Source organism: Anopheles maculipalpis, chromosome 2RL (genome assembly GCF_943734695.1).
Source record: "Anopheles maculipalpis chromosome 2RL, idAnoMacuDA_375_x, whole genome shotgun sequence".
NCBI classification, from domain to species: Eukaryota; Metazoa; Arthropoda; class Insecta; order Diptera; family Culicidae; genus Anopheles; species Anopheles maculipalpis.
In genome coordinates, this window is record NC_064871.1 from 21,782,255 (window position 1) to 21,801,998 (window position 19,744).

A 19,744-nucleotide genomic window follows, 5' to 3' on the forward strand; every position below is an offset into this window, starting at 1 on the left:
AACACAGCTCAATCCCCGTCAAGCTATTATTACGATGTTTTTGGAAATGTTTATTTATTATCTACCATTTCATTTACCACTTACCACGAAGGCCAGCCGAACGCTTCACAATCGCTCTCTAGCTAACAAAGGTCTCTAACATTTTCATTCACGCAAAAAAAAAGTTCTTCAACGAATTCCCATATATTCCTCATATTTTATTACATTCTGACTGAAAACAAAATGAAAGCAAATCCTAGCAACAAACACGCTATACGCACTACCATCGTTCGTGTGATGCCCGTTGAAGTTAAAGCACGCCACTACCAACAGGCGAGCCACACTACCTCTAGCGTGTAATGTGATGAATTACATCCATTACTGTCAACGTTGTATCTTCCTGCGGTCGTATATTAGTATATATATGTTCACTTTACCATCCGCACAGTTTCCAGCGTACTCCGGACACCAGACTCGGAGGGGCCTTGAGCGGAAGTAAAATATGTGATATTTATGGGCAATCCATGCGGCAACTAGGCACTACTAATTGTCGGTGTTTCTTTTCCCGTTTGATGAGATACACCCAACACACCAAGCACACACTCACACACACGCACACGAGGCATCGTTTCGAGGAATGGTGAATTCGGTGGCAAACCGTGAAATAAAATCAAAAAGAAATTTACCCACCATTGCGCAATCCCACGGGTGTCTCTATAGCTCGTGATGCTTCCGTCCGTTCGGCACCGTGTCCTTCCCATGTGCTTCCACGTACCGACAGCTGTGATGAAGTTCAATTGTGGCGAAGAAGATGGAGCGAGAAAAAAAAGCACGCTTCGCAGGGAAGACAATAGCAGTGGTCAGATTGTTTTTCCGCCATTTTGGATCCCCGGGAGATGGCAAGTGCCTGCTCAGGGCATTTCGTTTGCCTCAGCAGGATCTCGGCTGGTCGAGGATGCGCTACGATGGTGAAGAAAATGTTCCTAATTTATTTGGAAAGATCTATTATACCGAGCATCGTCACACTCCCGTGGCTGTAAACGTTCGGTCGAGTGCCCGAGTAAGATGTCGTCCATCTAGCATGGACGCCGTTTGGACCATCGGGCTGGCAGTGGTTCAACGCTTGCACGGTACGAGCCGTGAGCGACGGCACCGGCAGGCCAATCATGGACACCGACTGTGAATGATGGAAGATTTTAATGGTCCACAACGGGCCGCAGCAGTAATGCACATCGTTCTGGGTGGATCGTCGTCGTTGCGTACTGCTTGATAAAGCAGCAGAAAGTAGTGCAGAACCGGCGGTAGGCTTTAGTGGGGACGACCTATACACACCGTACCTTTAGAGGGTGGTCGAAAATGCAATGACACAATAGAACCCCCGCAGAACGACGTTCAGCCTACAATCAGGATCCGTTTCGTGGAACTGTTTGGTGGAAATTACTTGGCCGCTTTGAATTCTACTTGTGCAATGAACGCACAATGGGAGATATGGCCACAAAGTTGGCGATTCGCAAGAGGATTCAGCTGTCAGTGATATTGTTGCACGTGAAACCGAATCCAATTCCATCATTTGCCACAATTGCCCTCGAGCAAAGTTCTTGCTTTATTTACTGTTCCTTTACGGTGTTATTCGGTGTCTTTTGCTTGTAACGGTGACCAAAGTAAGCGATATCACGCATAGACAGACAGATGAAATAGTACAAAGGTGTAGCTGATGATGCGTTTCAAATCGGAAAATAAACGCATTATGGTTCAGGTAAGAGCCAGGCTTCTCTGTCCCCTGACATTGTTCAAGGTACTACCAAACAATGGTGAATAAAGCCGTTTCTGCTGGTAATTACTTAGAATATTCCGATTACAATGGATTCATGCTCACCATCAGCACCTTCAAAGGACGAGTGATAATTCCTAACATAAACGAAGAGGCTCAAACAACTGTAGTGGATCAGTAAATTGTTATCTAGACCATTTGAACAGTTAGAATAACAAATAATATATTTTGCATAGGGCGGCCCGGTGCAAAAGCGACAACGGCGTCGGCCTTCACATGGCAGAACCGGAGTTCAAATCCCATCCGTACCGTCCCCCCGTTGTGAGGACTGAATATCCAACTTCGTGGTATCAGCAAGTTTAGTAAGCCACCCAATGATCGGCGTGACCTAGGCGGTCGTTGAGCCAAGAAGAAGAAAAATAGATTTTACATTAAATATTCTCTGCACAACTGAGCATTCGAAGAGAGCATCGTAGTTGTGCAAAGGTCCCAAAAATATTTATATACAAAAATAGGCCAATTTGGTGGCCTCAGCATTAGCCGCGTGGGTCTTCAGCACTTTCCCGTCCGGACCTTGTCTTCTTATGCAAGACTGACTATCTCGCCTTGCGTTTATAACCAAATAAAGGATTGGCTATTTAATTTCTAGTGTCCTATCGAGATTTCTTATACAAAAGTAATAAGGAATAAACTAAGGAGAAAAATACATTCGGTTCACTGAATAAATGAGGAAAAAAATAAAGAAAATTCAAACACTTGGAGAATGAACAAAAGTACTACATACTATCGAAAGAATAGTAAAAGAACCTTATGAGCAAAAGCTTTACTCTAGCAAATAAAAACCGACCTACTCCATGATGCTATTTTTTTCTCAGTTTTAAACCATTATTTTTAAACTATTAAATGCACAAAACATCGCATACATGACAGCCTACAACACAACAGTTTCCGAAGCCGTACAACATTCAAACAGCAACTGCGTCAATTTGTTCCGTTGGGAAGCAACACGGAGCGAGATTGTTGTACAACCGTCGGACCAGCGAATGAACAAACGCCTTTGAGAGTCTATCTTTCACCGTAACCTTACACCAAGCAGCTCACACTCGCACACATGCCCGCTCGACAGAAGCAATTCTTTTCACCGTCCCAGATGTGCCATCATCCTCAGCCTCACCATCGCTACCACACCGTCCGATAAAACTACTATCTGCACCGAAAAGTCAGCTGACCCGCAACGCGTTGTCGTGTTTCACCATCGCGCAGCTTCCGAAGACATGTGAAACTATTTGTGCCGACCGTTTGCCGGCTTCCCGTTCCCACCGCACCGAGCAGCCGGGTTTGTTGTTCGGTACGCAACGTGATCCCACGACGTCGGTGAAGGATGTTTCGGCATATCGGGCCAGCGGTCCCAACACAGCCGCTCCAAGCCATAAACTAACCGGAGAAAAGCACACACACACGAAAAAAACGCGCACCAACCGTGTGGATGCGATACGACCGAGCCGCTGACACGGGAACCTGCGGCGTGACAGTGAACGAACGAACGCTAGAGAGCCTTCCCTAATTGATTTCAATTGAGCTTAATTATTTAATAGGCCCACTGCGGGTATGTCAGCGACATTACGGTTGACAGTCGCGCATTGTTGTCGCTGCCCGCCATCGGAACGCATCGCGCTCAAATTCGGATCGGACAAGCACGCCGGCCGATAACGGCCACAAAAACACACGCACACACACACACATGTGGACGCTAGCGGGGCCGGAAAAGTGTATGCTTCTCAAACAAAACCAACAACAACAACAAAAAAGACGAAGCAAAAGAAAAAGGAACCATAAAAACTAACACCGGGGGCCGCGAACGACAGAGAGTTCCCGCTGCGATCACAACGGTGCCAACGGATTCGATCGTCCGACCTGGGCGACGATTTTTGACTGGAACCGAGCGGGGTAAGAAGAGGATGAGAGGTGAGAGGTCCATGAAACGGCGAGAATATAAATCACCCTCAGACCCAACCCTCAGAGGTGGAGCAAAATGGCTACGGCCAGGCTGAGTGACAGGTTGAAGCAGCGAGTACACACAAGCACCAGCACCGGGTGCAGTCAAGGTGCAGCACGCAAAAAGAGGGAGGCCGGGGGTCTGCTGAGCATGGAATGGAATCAAACATACACACAACACACCACAATATGGCGGCATTGGAATCGGCTGACCTCACGGCTAGTTGGGGTCGCTAAGATGGCGACCGAGTGCGAGAAGTTCCGCGCATCGGGCATCGCCGAACAGCAGCATATCATTATGTCTGGACGATCTTCTATCTAGCAATATATCGTTGGGTGGGGTGTGGGTAAGTGGTAGCGGTGTGTCAACCTCGACAGCCGCTAACCCGCTTTTTTATGATGATGGGCACATATATAATGATATATAAATGATGAAATATTATAATACCATTCTACCATTCGGTGCCCACTGTTTCGTCATGTTCGCATTCGGCGTGACGCTGTTTCTTTTCTCTTCCTCTCTCTCTCTCTCTCTCTCTCTCTCTCTCTCTCTCTCTCTCTCTCTCTCTCTCTCTCTCTGTCCCATGCCGTTCGGTGCCTAAGGGTGACCGTTTTCGGTGGAATATTTTCCACAAAACGAAGCGACGGACTCATATCACCGTTTTAAGTATTCACTGCTCCTGCCAACCACTCGCCAACCCGTCGAAGCTTCTACCCCCGACTCTTCTTCGTTTGATGTTTGCTGGTTTTGGTTTTCTGTTTCCTTTAGCGTCATTTTGGTCCACTTTGATTCCGTAATGCACCCGTCCCACACCACCACCTCTCCCCCTCTCCCCTTCTGCCAGACGTCCTGCGCATATGCTTTTGTTCAGCATTTAGGGGATTTATGTATTTTTAGCAGGAAATAAAGACGGGAACACTCGACGGACGGCTTGTCGACGGTGGCGGATATGCTGGCGAACAATAACGATATCTGAACCGCGCGCGTATTATGCGAGAAAACAACAACAACCCCCGCTTCAACGTCCCAACACCAGCGACCCCGTCCCGAGCGCGTGTGTATATATGTGTGACTCCCAGTTAAACCATGAACATCTCTTGTATTTTTTATTATTATTTTTAATGTGCTTTTTTTTCTGGTAAATTTGCCCCTCTCGGTTTCGGTTCTGTGGCTGGGTCCGTTTTGCGCACATTATCCGTCGTCTGAAATCATCTTTTATGTTTCCACGATCGACCAATATTAAGCGATGGCATCATACATAGCAAATGAATACCTTTTTTACGGCTCTGTTCGCTCTCCGCTTCGCTCTGCGCCGTGCTAAATGAAGAAATAAAACAGTCAAATGAGAAGCAAATGGCGGTCGACCGCGTCAAGGGGATGGGGGTGGCGCACAAGGAAGACACAAGCTCCACTGTCAGCCACGTAACTAAATAAGCGTTGGGCTCATTAACAAGGTGAGCAGTGAACTGTGTGTCCTACCGGATGGGTGGGAGGGTTTTTTGTTGCTTATTCCTTCCGCGAAATCTCCCTTTCGTTTGCTGTGATGATAGTCTGTTTTTTTGCTGCATAAATAATCCGTGACACTTTTCCCCTACCAGCTCGGCAGCATTGACGTTTGGGAGTAAGAATATGTTTTAATTTACGCGCAATCGACAAGGACGCTACGTGGCAGGGGGTCATTAAGTGAAAACATGGCGTTGTTTATGATACAGGATACGGCTGACACGATTTGCTCCGGAATTTATGTCTTCATATGGTTTTACTCTTTGCTTGTTTTATTGTTGTTTACTTGTAAGCTAACAGAGGAGATTCCTAACTTCAATTATTATTATTCGATTTTCAATTTTATATCGTTTGGATTTGGATTTGAATATCTGCTTCTTTGGCAATATAAGCTCAAAAAGTTTTGGCTTGCCTTTCAGAAATTTTCTTGGCTTGATTTTACTTTAAACAGTATATTACATGTTAACAAGGTTAAAATTGATAAGAAAGCAAGCAAAATATGAAAAAAAATAAATTCCAAATCAGAAAATATTTCTATGTCTTATCATGTTTTTATAAAAATTAAATTGAGAATTTTTCACTTGTCTTAAACCGTGAAGTGGATAATTTTAAATACAGACCGTTGTACATAAAATTAAAAACAAATTACTCTTTCTGGCAATTTTACGAGGCAGCGAAATAGCATTTACAAAAATCTTCCTTTGAAACAGATACTCCGTAACCACGAAACTCAATAAATTACAATCTCTTTTATCTCGTCCCGTACTTCCGTCCACCTGCATCCTCACCCTAATCTTAAGCGGACATTAGACCTAAGCAAACAAAAGTCGGGACACTTCAATAAATACTTAAGATCGTTTACACCCTTTTTAAAACTCATTTTTACCAACTTCTGCTACCAACCCAAGGCCTGTGCCAACCATGTCTCATTCTTGCTGACCAAACTGTCCCCTATTTTGCTTTTCATTTAATGGCAGTAAAAACCTGCCAAAAGTCGGGCAATTACCAGCTTCCCGCCAAAGTTATTAGCTTGGTCAGCTTGGTTGCGGTTTTGTGGGTTTGATTTTGGTACACTTCACGTTTTTTAATTACATCTTCGCCATAACCGGCCCTTCCCGAGTTGCCATCCCTTCCCATCGTATCGCTCTCCTCCGCCATCCTCGGAAACCGGATGCTTAAGCGCCGTATAACCGAAGGCCAATATTTACATTCCGTATCCGTAAAACCGAAACTGAGCGTTAAAGTGACATCGAAGGACTAACCAAATAAATGTACCAAGCAAGATGTAACCAAAAAAAAAAAAAAATCCCCCAGACCGAAAAATTCCACAAATCTCGCACCACCGGACGCACCCTCGATGAAGGATATAGATACTGCTGGGCCGTGGACAGTGAAAAGCGAAAGAAGCTGGCGAAAAAATTGTCATGCAAATTTCCATCCATTGGTGCAAACCCATCATTCTCAGGGCACTCGTTAGCCAAAGCTTTCGGGCTGATGCGGAAAACAAACATAATCGCACTCGGGGTCCGCCTACACGCATCCGATTTCCATAAGTACCGTCGTCGTTGGGGTAGGCAGGGGAAGGGGGGAAAAAAAAGAGACAGATAAACTTTCGTAAAATATGCAATACTGTATCCTTTGAAATTTGACCTACCGATAGGCATCGGGCCGAGATGTTATAACGCATGGACGCTGAGCCAACAGTGCCAAAAACATATCGAGCGCACACATTCACAACCCCGGCCCAGTTACTGCTGCTGCTGCGAACTTCCTCCGGTAATCGTATCGAGCCGTAAGTGACCGCATCAAAATTGAGTTCCCTCCACCCACTCGTCCACCCCGTTTCCTCCCACTGAGACAGGACATTCGGCACTTGTAAATGGGTTACTGCTACAAAGGGATCGGGATGATGTCCACTCACAGATCGCAGATACCGTTCGACATCAGTTTTTTTTTTTCTTAAAGGATTGTTGTTAGTTCGAGCGGTCGATTCTGTCTACATTTGAACCCTTTTTTTCCCCATGCTACGCTTTCTTCCAAACTCCCGAAAGGATTTACCCCAGCAGGGGTCAAAGCTCCGCTGGGATAAAAGGCAGGAAATTCGCACGGGATACCCGAAAGCACTAAACATACGGATAAACGAACACTTGAACCGGGACGTACCGGCAAAGCTGATCTACTTTCTGATTCCATCATATTGGAAAAACGCTGTTTGTAGAGGCCATGTTCGATACAAAACATACACACACACACACACACACACACACACACACACACACACGCACGCACACCTTTTCCCAATGGTCCCAGTGTGCGTCATGAGCAGAGAATCCAGTCTGCCCTTCGAATGTAGAACTATAATGAATGCTTGTACGGACGATCATCACACTTCATGGATATCGATTCTTCATAACGCAACCGGGTACAGTAGCGCTTGAAGCAATGAAGAAACGATGAGCTAGGGTTGAAGCAACAGGGGAGAGAGAGAGAGAGAAAGAAAAAAGGAAAAAAAGCTCATACTGTATCTGTGCTGGCATGCTGTTTCCCCATTGGATTGGGGTAGCAACATACCCGCCCCATCATTTTTTTTTTTAAAGATCTTTGTCTGATAAGAGAATCGCATCCGAGCACGGTAAGGACAGGACGCAAACGAAGCTGCTGTGCTAAAAGTATGCTAACGAAATGCAAATTTCAACAAACCTTTTGAACTATTATCCCCCTCTTTAGGGAAGGGAACGACTACAGCTGCATAAAAAGGTGTATTTTCGAGATGGATGAGCTGCCAGCGCACAAGGGTCGCTTGCTTCAGTTACTGCGTGCGTTATTCATCGTCGGACTACTGTAGTGCACACGCACTACAGCTCGATCGAGGGGCGGGAAAGCTTTTCACCAGCAACCCTTACGTGGGGTGTTTCCGGCTGTGCTGTGCGTTAGCTCAATATCACTGGTGCAAAGTACTTTGCACCACTAGAACGACACACTACGCACACTGCAAGTCCTTCGAGTACCCGGGATGCCGTTGTAAGCGTTGCATCGGACCGAGTAAATACGTTACGGGACACAAAACCCTTTCTGTTTCCCTTTTCTGACACACACACACAAACATACACTCATAAAATGTGCGAAAGGGGAACGTTTAAGCTTTACAGCAATAAACAGTGCCCCACGTGCACGCTTAAGAAGTGGCCAAGGTAAACAAACAAACTCCCCAAACGGCACTGTGGGAAAAACTAGTGTCAAATCAATATTCTTGTTAGCTGTTGCGTAGAGACTTACGTTCGTTTCTTCTCCCTGTGTGCATTCTCCCCAACAGCTCCAATGTATTGCTCAAACTCCGCTGCCAATCAACATTAATTGTGATGATATTTAAACAACGCCACCCAGCGCACCCATCAGTTCATTGATTGTTTAATTACACGCCCGTACGTACACAAAACGGCCTAAAATCACGGCGGGAAAAAATGTTGCGAAAAATCACGCCCTTCCCTTTATTAAGACAGATTGTAAAATAAGTCAGAATCGAATTAATAGACACAAATTGAACAGATTGTATCATGTCTCGAGACTCGCGCGCTCGATCGGACCCAGAATGTGGAGCGTTGAGCAGTGTGCGCTAATGAAATTAATCAAACCAATTAATTGCAAACCCTAATAAGAATTTTTTGACCATCGCAACAAGTGTTGCTTCGCTGGGTGTTTTATTTGGATGCTGCAAGAGATTCATCCTCCCTTCTCTTTCGAAACCTACATGAATCTGGGTCTGTCGTATTACAAGCAAAAGTGGAGCCATACCTCACTCAACGTTCAATACCCATTGATCGGGTCATTTCCATAGTTGCCGGAGTGTTGTTTCGATGGCATTGCATTCGCCTACACGCTACCATCATCTAATCTAACGCAACTAACGAAAGGAACGGTAAGCAAGCGGTCCGTACGGAAGCGCCACACGCAGCACCAGGTTCCGGACCACGTACCGGTCGTATTAATTGCCCTTAAAGGATAAAAGAGAGACCATGGGGCGGTATGATGTGCTATTTATAAGCCGATCATGTATCGAGTAAGGTCAATCGAGTGATGCTGCTAAGAGTAATGTTTACGCACTGGGGGCACGGTACGGTCTGTAGGCGTATCGCTATTAATGCGCACAGTAACATGCAATTATCTGTCGAAAGCTTTAATTACTACCGTCGAAAAGATCACAACATATCGGTTAAGGCCAAAATGGTAAATGGAGCGGAAAGTGGTGTAGAGACACTGCAGTTAGTCACAATGAACCAGAGACATAGGTAGCTAGGCAATAAATTCAGTTGAAAATCAAATAAATTATAAATATTGTGCAACAGTATTTCCGAGTAAATGGTTTGTTCTGCAGTTAACTGTTTGCAGTACAAAATTCTTTTTCAATGAATCTGAATGCTAGACAGATGTAGTCATTTTTTCAGTTTTGCTAATAAATATTATTAACAACTCAATTTCCCGGACATAAAGTGAAAATATGTACCAAAATAAAGACAGACTACGTGGTATCAATATGTCTAGTAAGCCATTCGATGGCTGACGTGACCTATTAAGTCGTTAAGACAAGAAGGAAAAGAACGCGAATGCAAGAAAGCACTTTATAAGTGTGTATTTTGTACAATTTTTTTTGCTTTTCAACAACTTAAAAACTAGTTTACAAAAGAAAATTAGGGTACATGTAGAGACGATGTACAGGTTTTACAAAGAACACTTAGGGATATTTTCATCTATCACAGCTTTATGTTTTTCAACAATGTGGATGATGTAGTTTGCAAACAAACGTAAGATAGAAATCCTCTTACTTACGCTAATGTGACTTAAAAAAGGTAAGCGGAGGGAAGGGAAGTTGAGGTTGTGGTTTGGAACAATGGCTTTCATAGCCTGTATCAGTATGCTCCAAGCACTAGACACCCTAGAGCACAGGGAGTTTAAAAGCACCACCTTTTGCGCCAAATTGAGGTCTCTAACACGATGTAATCTGACCAAATGACGGAACTGTTGGAATACGTTTTACCAGTTATGCCCCATGGCCTTCCGTATATTGTTAGTGTACAATAGGCGCAGGCGCAAACCAAGCAGGCACAATCTTTCTACATTCCGCAGCCACGGAACATGCATCGGGGTGGTTGTTGGTGTGATGTGTCCTATGTCCAGTGCCGTTGTTTTTTCCACGTTCAGCTTCGCCCCAGCGGTTCTGCCAAACGCTTCTATCGTTGTTTTCACCTCCTCGAGTTTGGGAAGGGAGATTGTCACCACCGAGATGTCGTCAGCTTATGCGTTGAACAGGCCATCTTGATCACAACAAATACTTTCTAATCTGGTGATGAGCGGATTAAGGTAAAGGACAAACAGAAGCTTGGATAAAGGATCGTCCTATCAGACAGAGCAGCGTATGGGAAACGGCGGAGAAAGGTTTCCATTCACAAGGATACGGGAGGAGGATCGTTCGCCAACTGTTCGCAACAGTCGCACAAGTCCTGGATTGAAGCCCACTTAATTATTGAAAAATGAAAAAATACTATCTTCTTTGAATGCCTGTTGTAAAGAATTTCTATATTTTTTTCCATTTGGTCCATTCCAACATAAAAAAATTGCACAGTTGAATGTGAACGTGAATGTGAACAATATGAACAGCATTTATGCTAAACTTGTTTTTTGAATTTCTGAAACTCCCACAAGGAATTTTAAAAGTATTATGTTTTATACATAAAAAAACAACCCAGTCGTTGTGGTAGAACTTTAAGAATTATATATGACATTGGCTTAAACACTCAAGGTTCACAAGTTTGAATGCTGTCAGCTAAATTCTCAAAGTGTACGGTCAAGAATCGCCTTACAAATCCCGCCTGAATCGCCTCTCCGAACGCAGAACTAACTGTCCAGCTACGGGTAATTTCAATTCTTGAAAAAGCAGAAATGCCAGGCTAAGAACTCTCAAAGTTTTATTTCGTAAGAAGAAACAGAAACGCTGTGAAACCTGTAACTTAAACCTCGTTGCATTTCTTTCAAAAGCATCATCCACTAGAAACATTCAATACCGCTGAAAACAATCGTATAATTATAAAGCAAACAGAAACACAGCCCTCTTACAAAACTTTCACATTTTTCTTATGTGAACGTGCGTGTGTAATGCTAAACTCTCTTCAAGGCATACCACCAGCATCACTTGCAGGCAGACAGCAGCAGCAGCAGCAGCAGCATCTATATGGCAAAGTTCGTCCCCTTGTTCACACTGCAAAACGTTTCTCAAGTGGGTACGACGTTCATTCCCAATGATCCAGTACCGCTTTCCCATGCTGGTCCCGGTCATTGAGTCAGCAAATAATTTATGTCCCTGCCTGCATCCCGCGCCCAAACGTCTCGTACGTCACTGCACTCACACAACGCCCGATTTGCACGGAGATCTGCCCCGAGGATTCCACAGGAAGGGCGCTGCATGTCGAATTCTTCAACATGAAGGTACTTGTTCTAATAGTTCTAATAGCGCTAGTGCCATCCTACGAGGAACTGAAGGTGATACGATATTTGCTTCTAGAAGCTTGCCAAATCAAGTACCACTTAGGAAACAAAAGAAGAGAAGTCAGCTCCAGTGTCTAACTTCTCGAAACAGGTTAACGTATGAGCTAGATAAATTTAAAAATGTGTCTCATACAGCAATGTAATCGAATCATTTTGACTTTAAGAATAACCAGTCAGTGGTGAGCGCACGATTTTCCATTCACGCTACCAAATTAAACCACAGCACAGATCAAGAAGGAACCATGACCACCATCATCCGTGAGGGTCGGTGCCCTTCTCACAAATTCCCTGTGCTGCGTGTTTGCTTAGCGAGAGATCGTTCCGAAGCGATAAAACACTTCTTCACCGTGAGCAGCACCAAACCATCACCAGCAGTACCGTACCGGACTGATCGATCAGATAACATTAGTTACACCGGAGGGTGCAGTGTCTCATTTTGGGCAGACGACACGCTGGCATGCAGGAACGGGTATGGTGACGTGCGGTAACGGGCTGCCAAGGTGGCATTATAAATGGTGTGAACCTTCAATAAATGATTAGCAAATTAACTGATTACCACCCAGAAAAACACACACACACTAAAGGGCAAAACACCGGGTGAATCGTCGACCGAGGCAAAGTCATCACTTTTTCGTACCGTACCCTTTCGTGCAACCAACAGCATTTTTTCTACTGAAGGCACATGTTGAATCAGGGCAAAATCAGGATATGAGTACAACAAAAAAGCCGGAACGCCTTGCGTGACATAAGTGAGAGGTTAAGAAGGACGAAAAACATGCTACAGCTAATCGTGTATTCTTAATCAATGATATAGGGGTCGTAATACTCACGGGCGGAAAGGAACCTAACATCCAAGTACAGTGTGAATTGCTATTTAAGTATTTCAACTCACACAACTTTCAGATTGGCTTGGACTCATGCCACAATGTTGATTGTTTTGAATTAACGCTGAGAATCAATAGATGAATTTTTAATCTTTGAATAAATTATTTGTTTACGCTTCAACTTATATCATAAATTTACAATAACAAAGCATGAGCAATAAATTTAGAACAATGCTATTTCTTTTTCTGCTGAACTTTCTATTAACATAGTGTTACATCGAATTTTTTTCCCGGGATTAAAAAATCCCCAACTGCCGCATCGTCCCAGTTTTTCCGACGCTTTTCAACGCATTTCATTATCTTCACACATGCACACAATCTGCAACCGTGCGAACAAAAGGGTGCCCCCGACACACACACACACACCCACAGGTAAGCAGGTAACGCGGCGTTACGGTAAATCTTCCAAAACTATTAATTATATTTTAATGATACCACACTTCCCGAGGGCGCGTTGGTACGTTCCGGTAAAGATAAAGGGATAACTGAAGGTCGTTAACCACCGCAGAAACTGCCACAAACCCGGAACCCGCAGCTACACCCACCCCACGTCGCGCGCGCATAGCATACATACATGCTGACAAAACCCGAATGACCGCGCCATTACACATGCACACACGCACACACACACACACGTGCGCTTACTGGGCCGGGATCTGTGATGTGCGCGTGTTTTAGATTAAATTTAAATCAAGCGATTAACGCATACATGCGGCGCACATTCTGCCATTTCCATCGAGGAAAACCTCCACCCATTCCGGACGGTGTGGGGGGGATGATGCCTTAAATTCCTACCCTCCGTCGCCCACTCGCTCAAATGATCGCCAAACGGTGGGGGGCCCCGTGAACGGAACCATGATTTGGGTGGGGTGTGTTTCCGCGAGCAAAATTCCGTCTGTTTGGTGTTGGCCTCCAGCGTGCCAACGCCACCAACTTCACTGTAAGCAAACTCGTCCAGGGGGCGGTAATTTAATTGATGGCACATGAATGAATCATGGTGAGTATAATTTCATCACTCGTATCTTGGGCACACGCGATGCTTGAATACCGGCCCAGACCCGGCTTGCGTGTGTGTGTGTTTGTATTTGTATTGGTGCCCCGTATCCACCCCCATCTGCTATCCATATCCGGTCCGGTTGGAGTGGGTTATCAAATGGGACGCCGGAGAACAAAAGCGATGAAAGTACGAAAGCAGGGTGAGGTTCGGTTAAGACCCCAAAAACCACCTTCTCCTCGCGCGGAAGTAGTTTGGGATGGGCCTATACGGACCAAAACCCCGGACACACTCATTAAACTGACATATGTGAAATCCAAAGCTAAATGACTTCGACCCGGGCTTTTGCCGGGCCCATCACTTCCGAAGGCCGAGGGCCATCAATCTAAAGTTCACCACCAATCAACGAATCGCAGTACATCACCGTATTTCCATTTCAAAAACTCCATAATGAACGTAATATTACACTCGTGGCGGATGAATTGTGCCCGTGCCTGAAGGTGAAGTTTGTCAAAGAATCACGGAAACTGGCTCCACGATACGACTTGAGACTTGTGAGAATGGAGACGAAACCAATTGATGCCACTGGCCGGAAACATAAACTTTGCCACACAAGTAATTCACCAATGCGACATACATCCGGAGATTCGAAGACACAGTTTTTTCCCACTTCTTCTCCCATTGCAACGTCCTGATCCACTGACGCCTCCTGTTTCCCATTGATCTGTTTGCAAAAAAAAAAAATAAAAAAAAAAGTTTCGCTTCGCTCGGGAAACATTTTCAGCTGCGTTCGTTAAACTTACGACAAAAGATCAACAGAAGGGATCGAGTTTTTGTACGTAAACATTTTGGAACTTTTGCACCATCCCTTTCCGGCCGGGACACTCTTAGCCTGTTTAACAAATCCTTACGCCGTACTTTTCGGTGCTTTTCCCCTTTTTTTTGCTACCTCGCCAGTGGAGTGTAAGTTTCACTACACTTAAAACAAAAAGGAAAGTTGGAAGAAGAAAAAAATCACGTCATTCAAAATTTCCTTCAAAGATCCTGCTTGCCTTACAGAGCGTTGCTGCGGTACAACAATGTAAGGTGTCGAACCGGCTTGCAGTGGAGCATTTCGGAGAAGTTTTCACGTGTGTAAGACACCGGTGTATTCATTCAGCAGCAGTGAAAGATTCGTCTTGTAGGATCTTGCATAAAAAAGTGGACGTGTGCAGACAGTTTGGAAGGGAAACATAAAACGCTCGTAGCTGTGTAGTTATCAGCAAAACTCATATAGTATCAAACAGTATCAAATTATCCATCCATCCATCATTTACCTTTGCTTGAATTGAAGGAACTTCAATTTTGACAAGCGTATGCGAAGGAAAAGCAGTATCCGAGAGAGATTTCAACTTTATGGTAGTTAAAAATTGGTCTAAACAATCTTCGTCAAATTTTGCTGAGCAATTTACATCATTGAGGCGGTCCTTAGCCCCTGTCAGACATAACGAAATTCAATACGATACAAATTTTGTTGTAAATCTTGATTGGATCAATCTTAACTAGTCGCTAAGTTTTCCTCGCTAGAATTTCTGATACAAGGAAACGATCCAGATTGAAGTTTAACCGCGGTTTTGTTGTGTTGGTTTTATATCTGAATCTTAAGTTTTCCATAAAAAATGGAATAATATAGCCGTATGCATCAAACAATTCTTTCGAATCGAGCCTCTGTCTTGATCACGATGGTGCAGGTTCAAAGAATTATACACCCATGTCAATCATGGACAACCGATAACAACTTTGCAACAAACGTGAATCTTCCATGGCTTGGTTATGCACCCACAAAACTCTCAGCTCTCACGATTTCCATTCTAATCGTAACGCCACACACCGCACAAAAATCCACCACAATAAACATGACAAATTCATCAGCAAGGAAGCGGACTACCCGTGGCTTCCAGGTGCTTTCCAAAAGTGAACTCCAAATCCGATGCCCCGTCTATAATGGAAAGTAAGAAGGAAAAAAGCAATCGCCCATGCATCGCCCAGTTCCTGTGCCGGCAGAGCAAAAATACGCAAAGTACGCGCTATCTCCGGTGCCCACCGGTACCAGGAGAAGAAGCAGAACCTGTCACGCTCTACAAACTGGCACGAAGAGCCAGCATTTCATACCGTTTGGCAGGTTTATTTCACTCTGTCCGCCAGCTATCCGGGGGAGGCTCAAAAAAAAAAAGAGCAGCAGAACAACACGCTAACCAACAACAGGGCAAACAAAAATTGCCCGGAAAGCTTTCCCGAACACACCCACAGCAACACACACTTCCGCTTCCGTCTGGCACCGTAGGTGGAAAGCTTTAACAAACATTCCACGGTCGGTTGCCGCCAGGAGGTTGGACGGTTGAACGGTTTTCGATGCCACCAGATGGCTGACACCCTTTTGCCATTGACTTCATCGCACTTGTTTCGCTCGGTCTCTAAAACGCGGCAGCACGAAACCGGGGGAGGCGGTAAAATGGCAATGAGAGTTGTGAAAATTTACTCAACAAACAACTTTTTACCAGCCCCGAGAATCACCAATCCTGCTACTACCGCGTGCCGTGTGTCTTCCCGTTCCGATATTTGGTCCTTGATGCTTCTGTCCGATTTATAGCAGACCAGCTGCTACCCTCCTCCCAGTCTGTTCTTCCCTCCATTATCATCGTCAATGCTGATTGCAAGGTACACAACCTCCGTGTATACTGGCACGAGCACACACACACACACACACACGTCCTGCCATTCCCAGCAGGATGGAGTCACTATAAAAGGATACAGCGCGAGAAGGTTTTGTGCAAAGCAACAGGGACGCAAAAAAAAGAGCACTGTTTACGTCACTCTTCATTTTGTTTGACTACCGCACATCTACTTTCACTTCCGGTGGGCTCTTGAATGCGATACCCCAGCATCTAACGGTATGGCGGCAAGCCGCAACATTCGAACGATTGCTTCAGTAGTTAACCCGACGCCTGAAAGGGACACCACGACACCGACAACCGTACCCGTACCTGACCACCCGACACACCAGCAATGACGGTAGCGCTCAGGTGGAATCACCCCTCTTAAACTCACCTTTTAGCACTATTAAATTTCTATCTTTACATTCGCCACCGGCAGTGCAGAACGCTGTAAGCGGTGGCTGCAGCGAGCTTTGTAGACATTTTATGGTGGCTTAGTAGCTCTTTAATGCTAACCTAACGAGGCCTGCAAATGAAGATGCCACTGATGGTGATGACGACAATGTTACTTTGCCAGTGTGCCTGGATGTACGAGCAGGAAGTATCACCGAAATGTTGATTCTGCCACCCATGAAGATGACGATGCTGCTGCTGCTGCTGATGATGATGATGATAGTGTTAACGATGATGAGATAATAATGCGAATACAAAAGATACCGCTTTTGGATAACCTTCCACCGTGCTGGAAGTCGATTGGGGTCGAATTATCGGCTAGCATTCAATCCCAACCCAGCACGCAACCGATGTGTCTTGGCGGTATTCCCATTCAACCCATTCACTGTGTCTTGCAAGCGAATCGTACGCTCGGCACATGAAGATTTGCCATCGTGCAACTTACGATTTTCACCTACAAAACCCAAGCGACCGAGCAGGGAAGTAATCATATCCTGCTTTTACAAATTAATTCCACCATGCAGATGAAAATGAGAAGCCTTAAGACACGGCGGGTGTGTGAAAACCACACGCATGCAATGTACAAACAGAAGATGCACTCATCATCCACAGGGTTAGCGATGGTGGTGTGTGTGTGTAATGTGTGCTAGCTTAACGAAACAAACGCGTTCCCAGAACTCTTCGAAACAGTGGCAGACGTTTCGGTCAGTGCAAGTTGAGTTTTTGTTTGCTAAATCACCAAATAATCGATCGATGCCCGATTGAACTGAAGTACTTTTCTAGGTGTATTATAATCATTATATGGTAGTAGCTGCACGAAAAAAAAAACTCTTTCCAATATTTGACTGTCCAGGCACTCTAAAGGTTCTACATGAAAAACTTTCTTACTGGAAGGTTGAAGACATTGAGGCCTTACCTTGGGCGACTCTTGATACATATCAGCGGTGCAAATGGGCCAGGCGGCTTTAGATATTCAGTAGGAATATCCCTCACACACATGTTGGACTGTGTATCCAGTTACGGCGTATCAACAAGTCTAGTGAGCCATTAGATGGCCGGCATTACCTAGAAGAATAGTTAAGCCAAAAAGAAGAAGAATAAATGTTGGAGGTTGGAGTGCTTACCTTGGGGGACACTCAGAACTCTGGAAGGAATCGAACACCCGGTTTAGCTATTTGCCTGGCCTTGTTTCAAAAGAAGTTATAAAAAATTTTAGAACAGTTTCTGTTTAAATAAGTTTTCCAGCTTAATCAATCTCTATTTAAATATGATAAATCTTTACAATTTAATATGGCAATACTTCGTTAATACTTTTCCGAATTCTCATAGCAATTTAGAATAACTTCATCAAATTTGTATATGCTTAAACAACTTTCATTCACTGTACCAAGCAATCGCTCGTGAGAAAATACATTGCACATTGCACAGGTTCCACCAAGATCAAGGCAAATACAGAATTCTGTTTGCAAGTGATTTCACGAAGATTTCAGCATGCATTCGCTTTAACGTAAACTTTCATGTAATGTTGAGCCGTACACCGATTTATCATCTTGATGATACTCAACAGAACGAAAACGCATGTCATTAGCAAGACGACAGAGTAGAGCAAATCATTTCTTAAACATCGTTACGAAATAAAGTCCTGCTACATTCGAGGTGTTGTAGATTGTCTTCAGTCAGTTTATGTTAAGCTCGGATGCAACTAGTGGAGATTTTCGTAAGGTTAAAGTGATTAAAAATATTAACAAGGGTCTGTCATAGCTGTGACCAGTTTATAATAACGGTTATAAGATACAAAAGAGATTGATTTTGCAGTTTATTGATTATTTAACTCACACCTGTACTGCCCCTAGTCAGTGAGATAAGCTGACTTCTCCTTCAAACTCTATTCAGATAAAAAATTAGCCTACAAACACGCTACGTAAACGAAACAAAAGTACATTCAATGAAAACTCTATCATCTTTCGCAGCCTTCAGGGCAGAACACAAACACACACACACGTGCGCGCGAACATTCAATCCACCCCTGCTTAGGATGGCGAATAAAACCCACATCCACATCACATCGTTATCACATAACACAAGGCACAGTGTGCGCCAGAACACCCAGAGCAACGCGACCATGCGGATCAACATTGCTGCCCTCAAGAAATCCGTAGGTATTTTGTTGATATATCATTTTCTTCCCCAAACTACAGTATCTTCTGCCGCTGGAAGCACGAAACGTGGCCTGCCCTCAACCGTCTACTCGGAATCGAAATGACTGTTTTGCGAAGAAAATGGGACAAAACGGCCAGCTACCAACACAACCATCCCGCCCGACGTACGAGGTTCGTGGGAAAAACAATTAATAACAGCCGAAAGCTTTTGCGTGCGATGGAGCAATCCCGGCCCGTTTGCGACCGATTCGTTCCGGATGCAGAAGCTGTAACCGTGGCGCAGACATATCACATATTAATCAAATAAAGAAATCCAATATAAGCACGCCACGGAGGAGGTTAGAGAAGACAAAAGCAACAACAAAAAAAACGGAAACAAACACACAAAAAAGCGGCAACACAATATACACTCGTTACGAAGGCGTGAAAGACCGAGGTGAGGAAATAATAATAACACCTTATCCGGTTCGGTTCGGCTAGTGCCCTTATCTGATCGGTGCCTGTTTGGTTGGTGGGGTGTCACCGGGTGGAACCGGATGTGGGCTGAGTAATTTTGCCGTGACAAATAATTTGGCCCGTGATTGAGTGCGTTCATAATTCAACGGCGGGCAAGTACTATTATTCACATCGGCTCGAGCGGAAAGCGTCAACCGGCAGCATTCTTCAAACTAATCGCGGGACATTCCAACGTGGGCAATTTCACTAATCATCCGGGATGCTGAATGGCTGCGAGGGCCTGCTTGCTACTTCTCGATAAGTCGCAATGATGATCGAT

The 19,744-nt window shown here is 44.6% G+C and overlaps 1 protein-coding gene across 1 annotated transcript in view; it reads left to right on the plus strand.

Annotated features, from left to right (window-relative positions):
• Positions 1–4,343: 4,343 nt before the first annotated feature.
• Positions 4,344–19,744, plus strand: part of LOC126558402 (sorbitol dehydrogenase-like) — a 286,926-nt gene continuing 271,525 nt past the window's right edge. Inside the window, exon 1 of the mRNA XM_050214415.1 lies at positions 4,344–4,355. The gene's annotated coding sequence lies outside the window, so the exon portion shown is untranslated. The remainder of the gene's footprint in view (positions 4,356–19,744) is intronic.